We start from the raw sequence: 9,568 nt of genomic DNA, 5'->3' as shown, positions 1-9,568 counted from the left end.
CTCCCTCTCTCTCTGCCCCTCCCTCGTTCAGGCTCTGTCTCTCTCTGTCTCAAAAATAAATAAACGTTAAAAAAATTTTTTTAAAAATCTGTGAAAAGGTGCTTTTTTCTGAGAGGAAAGAGGTCCTTGAAATCTTTTGATGCAAGAAAAAGCTCTAGAAGGAACTCATCTATCTGCCTGAGATCTTCCCTACCTTTATTCCATGTTACCTAATCTGCATTAACAGGACAGACCCATTGTTCCAGGAAGGCTGGTCGGGAACAAGAGATGTCTGAGATTTGTGGGATTCATTCCAAGGCTCTCCAAATCCCCTTCATGCTGTCATTAGAATTGTCTTCCAGAACCACGGTTTAGACTTTGCACTTCCTCAAAAACTCCTATGGTTTTACTGTTTTCAGATTCGATTCTAAAGTCCTTAGCATCCAGGATATTTCTTGGTTGGGTCTTAAGCTCCTTATCTCATGTAATCATCACAACTGTTCTATGATGTAAATATGATTATTATGTCCATTTTACAGATGGGAAAACTGAGACTAGGTTCATAACTTGCCTGAGGTTCCACAGCAGATAAAGGATACTGCCAAGTTTGTACCCATGCACCTGACCCTAGGGCCTGGCATGCAGGCCCTGTGAAATCCGACCTGCCCAGTCTATCAGTCATTGCCGGAGGAATGATAGACTCAGTAGCCTGACCCCCTGCTTGGGTAGGGGTCAAGTTAGTGCCAGACCACAGGGTGTGAGTCAGGGGAAAGCAAAGCAGGAGAGAGACTAGGCCTTTGCCAGAAGATATGTCTGTTCAAATCCAGAGTTGTGTCACTAGCCTGGGAGGCAGAAAGGCAGCCCAGTTGGAGGGTCGAAAACCAGACAGCAGGCCCACAACAGGGTGACACCCAGGGGGACTCTGCAGCCTGCAGCCCGACTAGGAAAGACTCAGGTCAGCTTGATTTGCATGCTGCTGACCCATTTTCATATCTTAAAATAAGAAACATTGAGTATAAGCTTCCGCGATTATATTTACCAAGTCAGAGCAGAGTGAGGCCCAGGTCTGTAAAGCTGAGGTTTATCTGTCCCCCTTGGTCTTTTAAGGCACCCTCCCTTCCCTTCTCCCAGTGTCTGGGCCTCTCACCTTCTCTTCTTCTTAGGACCAGATCCCAGAGAGTGATCCGCCTGAAGCTGGAGAGATGGACACGTTACTGCTGAGGTCTTGAAGCCATCAATTCCGCCACTGCCTGCTCCCGCTTCTGAGCCACTTAGGAAGCGGACCCTGGAAGCAGGCAGGTGGGGCGCACAGGTCACCCGGGATGGAGTGAGTCAGAGCTTGGGGCTCAGACATTTGGCCACAGTCTGTGATAATGCTTCACTCTGGACTTGAGCCCCTTCACCTAGCCCCAGGCATGGGGGGTGGCCAAATGTCCCCCCTCCAGGTGCAGAGCCTGCCCTGGGGATATGGAAGTAAGAGAACAAAATGCACCCTATCGCTCACTCAGCTAGCAAATGAGAACAGAGTGAGAGGGCCAAGCAGATGGGGCTCAGTTCCTGTTCCCCATTTCACCAGAAGAAAGTTACTGAAGCCAGAAGAGCTCTCCAGGGGGGTCTCTGTAGAAGCAAAAGAGGGAGACGTACTCCACTAACAGTCATCTCTACACACGCACACACAGACGCATGCATGCATGTGCACACATGCACACACAGATGCATACACATGTGCACACACAGGTGCATACATGCATGCGCACACACGCACACACAGATGCATGCGTGCATGTACACAGATGCACACACAGATGCATGTACACACAGGCACACACTGGTGCATGTATGCATGTGTGCACACGCAGATGCATGCGTGTATACATGCATGTGCACACATACACACACGTACACACATGCACACACATACATGCACACACAGATGCATGTACACACAGGCACACACTGATGCATGCATGTGTGCACATGCAGATGCATGCGTGTATACATGCATGTGCACACATGCACACACACGTACACACATGCACACACAGATGCATGCGTGAATACACACACAGAGACACATGCAGGCATGTGCAGACACGCACACAGATGCACACATGTACACACACAGACACATGCATGCATGTGTGTGCGTGTGCGCGCACACACACACACACACACCTTGGATTGATGGTCAAAGCCATGGGTCAAAGGAATAAGTCAGAAAGATGGTATTTCAGATTTCACTAAGGAGTAAGAAAGATGGTATTTTGTAGGCAGAGTGGCCTTCCCAGCACCCCCCCTCCCCGAATAGGTCAGAGCATACATGATCCAAAAGTACAGTGGAGATTGTAGAGGAGAGGTCGCTGCCTCCTGTGCAGGGCAGGCCCCTCCCCTTGCCCTGGAGCCCATCCCGTACACCCCACTCTGCTCCTTCCCCGTCTCTCCTGACTCTTCCCTGTCAACAGGCAAGGCCGCTCCCATCTTAAATCATTAACAAACGACAACCCTTCTGGGTTCTTCATTCCCTCTAGCTGCCACCTTATCTTCTTTCTTCCAGGTCAAGCTTCTTGCAGAAGTTTACTAAGCAGCATTCATAATGTCTGCTTCAAAAAAGGAGACCAGAAAAGGCTCCGTGCAGTAGGATGCCCCTGAGAAGGAAGAGGGGGAAGAGTATTTGCCCAGAATGAAGAAGGGGCAGCCAGCAGAGAGGGAGCAGCAGGAGCAGAGATGTGGAGGCAGGGAAGTCCAGCAAGCGTGTGGGAATCGTGAATGCAGGTGGATAGCAGAAGGGTGTAGAAAGAGAAGTCGTGGCAAGGCAAGAAAGGTAGAAAAGGGCCAGATCACAGAAGGCCTTGAATGCCGAGCTAGAATTGCTACGTTTGGGCTTTACAGCTGTTGAGGCTTCATTTGGACAAATGACAGGTCCTGACCAGCTCCGTTCTCTCAGAGGATTGATTTGGAATAAAAGATGGTTTGGAAAAGGAAGAGACTGTCAAGGGAAAACTGGCAAGAAGGCACAAAATAAAAACTACCGGAAGACAGTGGTCCAAATTAAGTAATGCTCTCTAGGATTCGTTCCACAAAGTTCTCAGGCCTCGCACATGAAGCTGTCATGTGGATTTGCACTCAAATTAGACACGCACGGGTTTTTGGGTAAGCATATTCATGTGTTTTTACAGATAGTAACGTTTATAGCTGTTAAATAATTCATGCTGGCATTGTTTTCCCTCTTGTGCTCTTAAAAAAGATGCTGTTTACTGCACAAGCGCTGGCAGAAAGAAGTCAGCTACCCGCTTTGCCATCCTTTTTACAACCTTGCTGTGCCACGTGGGGGGTGCCAGGCACCTCTCTGAAAATGTTCTCTTCAGTGGAATACATGCTAAGCTTTTTCAAAACCAGATCAAGGGCTTAGCCCTTTTTGTTTTTATTAGAGTTTTTATGATTTTTTTAAACATCTCTTTATTTTTGAGAGACAGAGAGAAATAGAGCACAAGCAGGGGAGGAGCAGAGAGAGAGGGAGACACAGAATCCAAAGCAGGCTCCAGGCTCCGCGCTGCCAGCACAGAGCCGACGCGGGGCTTGAGCCCACGGACCACGAGATCATGACCCAAGCCAAAAGTCGGCCACTCAACCAACTGAGCCACCCGGGTGCCCCTAGAGTTTTTATTTTAATTTAAAAGTTTTTCATTTGATTAAAACCCATCTTGGTGAAATAGGTTCAGCATGGGTTTCAGCAGGTCTGTCTCTCACCCCTCCTCTAGGATGCCTCTGTCTTTATGTGCAACCAGCCCCGACCAGGGGGAGGCAACCTACCGCTTTCCTCACCGCTGAGCGATGACCCAGAGCCTCCAGTGCAAGGCTTTCCGGTCAAGATGACTCTAGCCCTTCCCTTCATTAACAGCCTCACAGAGCCCACACTACCTGTCAGCTTTAAATCTGTTTGGACAGGAAAGCTTATAGCCATGCTCTGCTATTTTTAGGAGGTGCTAGCATTGACTCAGTCTTTCTGCTGGCTGGCAACCCTCTGCTCTCTCCTTCCTGCGCTGTCACTTCTTGGGGCGGTGAGCACGTCTCCCATCTCCCTGCCTGGCTCAGCTTCGGCCCGCGCCCCCTTCTCACACTTTCCTAGGGCAGGGGCACGTCTCTCAGGGGCCACATTTCCTTGCTTCTCAACAACAGCTGCTCCACAAGTCACAGACGCTAACCTGGATGGAGCTGGAGACTGCATCTTGTTCGTAATTTTGTATGAATGTAGCCGTAAGCGGGAGTTAGGTGGTCTGTTTTTTGTTTTTTGTTTTAATGAAGTCTAAGTTCAAATACACCTTTAAACAAAAATAATTTGGGGCGCCTGGGTGGCTCAGTTGCTTAAGCGTCCACCTCTTGATTTCGGCTCAGGTCATGATCTCCCGGTTCATGGGATCCAGCCCCACGTGGGGCTCTGCACTGACAGTGCGGAGTCTGCTTGGGATTCTCTCTCCCTCTCTCTCTGCCCCTCCCCCACGTGCTCACACACACACACACACACACACACACACTCTCTCTCTCTCTCTCTCTCTCTCTCTCTCTCTGTCTAAATATAAATAAATAAACATTGTCTGGGGTGCCTGGGTGGCTCAGTTGGTTGGGCGACCAACTTCGGCTCAGGTCATGATCTTGCAGTTTGTGAGTTCAAGCCCCGCGTCGGGCTCTGTGCTGAGAGCTCAGAGCCTGGAGCCTGCTTCCGATTCTGTGTCTCCCCCTCTCTCTGCCCCTCCCCTGCTCATGCTCTGCGTCTCTCTGTCTCTCAATAATAAATAAATGTTAAAAAAAAATTTTTAATAAATAAACATTGTTTAAAAATAATAATTTACAGGGGCACCTGGGTGACTGAGTTGGTTAAGCGTCTGCTTCAGCTCAGATCATGATCTCGCAGTTCGTGGGTTCAAGCCCCTTGTTGGACTCTATGGACAGCTCAGAGCCTGGAGCCTACTTCAGATTCTGTCTCCCTCTCTCTGCCCCTCCCCCGCTCATGCTTTCTTTCTCTTCTCTCAAAAATAAATAAACATTAAAAAAAGTTTTTTAAATAATAATACAGTTGACCCTTGAGTAACATGGTTCTGAACTTCATGGGTCCACTTACAAATGGACTTTTGTGAATATATACAGAACAGTATTGTAAATGTACTTTCTTTCTCTCCTTTATGATTTTCTTGAAAGCATTTTCTTTTCTCTGGTTTACTTTACTATAAGAATACAGCATTAATACATATAACATAAAATATGTGTTAATCAAACCTTTATGTTATCGCTAAGGCTTCTGGTCAAAAGGAGGCTGTGAGTAGCTAACTTTGGGGGGAGTCAAAAATCATACTCAGATTTTTAACGGTGTGGAGGTTGGTGTTCCTAACCCCCCATGCTGTTCAAAGGTCAGCTGCACATTTAAATAGCTTTAGAGAGAAAGATGTGAAGGATTTAGATGTTAGCTATAAGTTGAAACTTATTGTTCATTATATTTTTATCCCAGAGTATAGCAGAGTGACTGGCATAGAAAAGACACTAAATAAATGCTTGGAGAAAGGAATGCTTAGGAATAAATGAATAAATTCAAAGGTGTTAAAAGCTTGGTGATTTATCCCTCTCAAGGGTAAAATTTGTAGTTTTATGCAGAAATTGTCTTTAATACACTGAAAATGATGGCGTTCTCAGATATCTCTCCCAGGGTGGGGCCAGCAACATTTTTGGCAGTTGGGTTAGATGATAGTTGTTGGGGTGATTTCTGTCTTTTTTTTAAATGTTTTTTTTAAACGTTTATTTACTTTTGAGACACAGAGAGAGACAGAGCATGAACGGGGGAGGAGCAGAGAGAGAGGGAGACACAGAATCGGAAGCAGGCTCCAGGCTCTGAGCCATCAGCCCAGAGAGCCCGACGCGGGGCTTGAACTCACGGACTGCGAGATCGCGAGATCGTGACCTGAGCTGAAGTCGGACACTTAACCGACTGAGCTACCTAGGCGCCCCAAGGGGTGATTTCTCTCTTAATAATCCCAAACTCAATTCAAAATGGCTTAAATGGTAGAGAAATGTATTACTTTTATAACAAGTTTTTGTATAGGACCTCTACCCACTCTTTGGACAGAACAGGTTTAAGGTTAGTTATTCAATGGCTCAATACCATCTTTAAGGTTCATGTGACTTTCCATCTTCTGCCCTGCCACCCTTAGCATATCAGCTTTGCCATCATTAAGGTAACATTCCCCATGGCTGCAAGATGGCACCACAGTCCGGCATCATTTGTAGATATGACATTGTACTATACAAGAAGAGGAACAGTTTTCTCCTATGCCTTTCTTTTTGGGAGTACAAAATTCTTTCCCAAATCTCCCCAGAAGAATGCCCATTATGTCCTTTGACCAAGGCAGGGTCACATGCCCACTTCCAAACCAATCACTGGCAATAGAAATGATACCATTGTGGACAGTTTCAATCACTCATGATTTACCACTGAGCCACACAGTGAGGGACACGTACCTGGATAACATTAGGAATCTGCCAGCAAGGAAGAAGGATGAATGGTGATTGGGTAGGCCATCGACAGTGTCGGTTTTGGTGCCTCTCAAAGGCCAGGCCTGGTTCCTGGCAAAGCCAACTCTCTTGTCAATTTTGTGAAGAACTTCCACAAACTAGGGAAACACTTAGACAAATTTCATCAAGAAAACTACACCAAGATTTGATTGGTTAATGAGCAACATATTTGGGTGCTAAGGGCACCCACACTCTTTTATTTTCTTACTCTCATTTGGGCCTCCTTTTAAATCAACATTCAGGGGCGCCTGGGTGGCTCAGTCGGTTGAAGCATCCGACTTCAGCTCAGGTCACGATCTCACGGTCTGTGAGTTCGAGCCCCGCGTCGGGCTCTGGGCTGATGGCTCAGAGCCTGGAGCCTGCTTCCGATTCTGTGTCTCCTTCTCTCTCTGCCCCTCCCCCATTCATGCTCTGTCTCTCTCTGTCTCAAAAATAAATAAAAACGTTAAAAAAAAGAAAAAATTTAAAAAAATAAAATAAAATAAATCAACATTCAATTGTATTCTGTAACTTGTTTCATAATCTGTTGGGAATTGTGTGGTTGAAGGATCTACAACCTATTCCACAGTACAGCAACATAGGTCACTCATTCATTCATTCATCAAATACTTATTATGCTTTTATTAGGCACTTAAGACACAAAGATAGAAAAGATAAAGTCCTCATCTGCCAAGAAGTAATACATTGAGGACACCTTGCCCTGCTAAGGAGAAAATCTACTAAATGTACCTGAGGAGCAGAGGTGAGTCTAGAAAAAAATTCAGAGATGGAGGCATTTGAGCTGGATATAAAAGTTCAGTAAGAGTTTGCCAGGCAAAGAGGAGAGGGGAAAGGAATATGTGCCTTAGTCAGCCCAGGCTGCTAGAACAAAATACCGCAGACCTGGGACCTACACAACACACACTTATTTCTCAAGGTTCTGGAGGCTAGAAGTCCAAGATCAAAATCTCAACTAAATCTGCCAGCAGATTTAGTTCTTGGTGAGGGCTCTCTTCCTGGCTTGCAGATGGCTGCTTCCTTACTGTGTGTTCATTTGGTGGATAGAGGAAGCTCCATCCTCATGATCTCATCTAAACCTAATTATCTCCAAACGCTCCCACCTCCAAATACCACCATGCTGGGGGTTAGGGCTTCAACATATGAACCCGGTGTGGGCGGGGCACAAACATTCAGTCCATAACAGCATGTCAAGTCAACAGGATAGCAGTTACAATGGCACAAAGCCATGAACAGAACAACATATACGGAGAACACCAAGAAGTTGACCTTGCCTAGAGCACACGGGAGGGTAAAGAGACAGAAGCTAGAAGGAGGCTGGATTATACCAGGCCAGGGCCGTGTGGTGTTGTGGAGAATGGCAAGGGCTCTGAAGTCAGGCCCCGGGCTGAACACAGGTGCCACTCTTGGAGTAGCTCAATGATTGTATTAGTTTCCCATGGCCACCATTGCACATTTTACAAAGTGGGAGGGAGGCCTAAAACAGCAGAAATTGATTCTCTCCCACTTCTAAAGACCAAAAGTCCAAAATCAAGTCCAAATCAGTAAGGTTGGTTCCCTCTGGAGGCTCTGAGAGAGAATCCATTTCTGCCCCTCTCCTGGCTCCTGGTAGCTGCCCGCAACCACCGGCCATCCTCAGCTTGCCGTTTTCTAACTCCAGTCTCTGCCTCAGTCTTCACATGGCCTCCTCTTCCCTGCATGTCTGTCTCTTTCCCCTTCTCTTGTAAGGATTCTTAATGGGTTTAGGGCCCACCCTCATGCAGACTGATCTCATCTCAAGATCCTTACCCTAATGACATACGAAAAGATTCTATTCTAAATAAAGTCATATTCTCAGGTTCTGAATGGACATATCTTTGGAGGGACCATAAGGCAATAATACACTATGGTATTAGATAATGTACTTAACCGTTTTGAGCACATTTCCTTATCCATAATATGGGGATAAAATCTTTATCCTAAAAAGTCATTGTGAGACTGAAATAAAATGCTTTTAGGGGCGCCTGAGTGGCTCAGTCGGTTAAGTGTCCAACTTTGGCTCAGGTTATGATCTCACAGTTTGTGAGTCTGAGCCCTGCATAGGGCTCTGTGCTGACAGCTCAGAGCCTGGAGCCTGCTTCGGATTCTGTGTCTCCCTCTCTCTCAGCCCTTCCCCTGCTCACACTCTGTCTCTGTCTCTGTCTCTCTCTCAAATATAAATAAACACTTAAAAAATGCTTTTAAATTGCTGAGAAAGTACTTGATCTATAGTAAGTGCTCAGTAAACAGTAGGAACTCTGACTTTATCCCATGGGGCAACAGAAGGCTTGCAAGAGTAGGTGTTTGAGGAGGGAGGAAAAGAAGAGTTACTTCCCAGATCTGTTCTCTTTTTGACTGCACAGGTGCACCGAGCTAGGCTCTAAGCAATCCCTAGCTCAGTCTCTTGGGACAAAGGACGGGGCAGAGGCGCCCGGGCTGCTGGTCCCAGATCCCACTTCCAGAATCTTTGTCCTATACATTTCCTCAGTTCCTAAAGCACCTACTTTGCAAATAGTAGGTGTTTCATCAGTCTTTCTTACAATGAATCATACACTTCAAGCTAAAAAGACTATCAAACACTTAATGCCCACTTATAAGGCTGATTGGAGGCTGCCGGTGAGTTAAGTTAGGTCTTCCTGCCTAGTAATTTAAACCATGATATAAATTCATTTGATTTCAACCAAATCCTTCCCACTAAATACATTTCACGAACCCCCATACCTTGCTGTTTTGAAAATTCTATGGCAATAATGGCAGGCATGCTCTCGGGTGCAGGGTTGAGGAACTGTGGGTCATTGGACTAATTCCATCTGGTCTTTAGGGAAAATCACAAGAAGTGAGCCACCTTCATAACTCTAATAGCAAAAACAGTGAGGTTTTAAGAGCAGATGGCATCTAGTCAACACGGGGATCATTTCATAATGTATAAAAGGATCAATTCGCTATGACATACCCCTGAAACTAATAGGATATTGTATGTCAGTGGTACTTTAGTAAAAAAAAGAAAATTGAATTA

Source organism: Panthera uncia (genome assembly GCF_023721935.1).
Source record: "Panthera uncia isolate 11264 chromosome A3 unlocalized genomic scaffold, Puncia_PCG_1.0 HiC_scaffold_12, whole genome shotgun sequence".
In the NCBI taxonomy this organism is placed as follows: domain Eukaryota; kingdom Metazoa; phylum Chordata; class Mammalia; order Carnivora; family Felidae; genus Panthera; species Panthera uncia.
The sequence above is the reverse complement of the archived record's forward strand: the minus strand, read 5'-3'. Positions refer to the sequence as shown.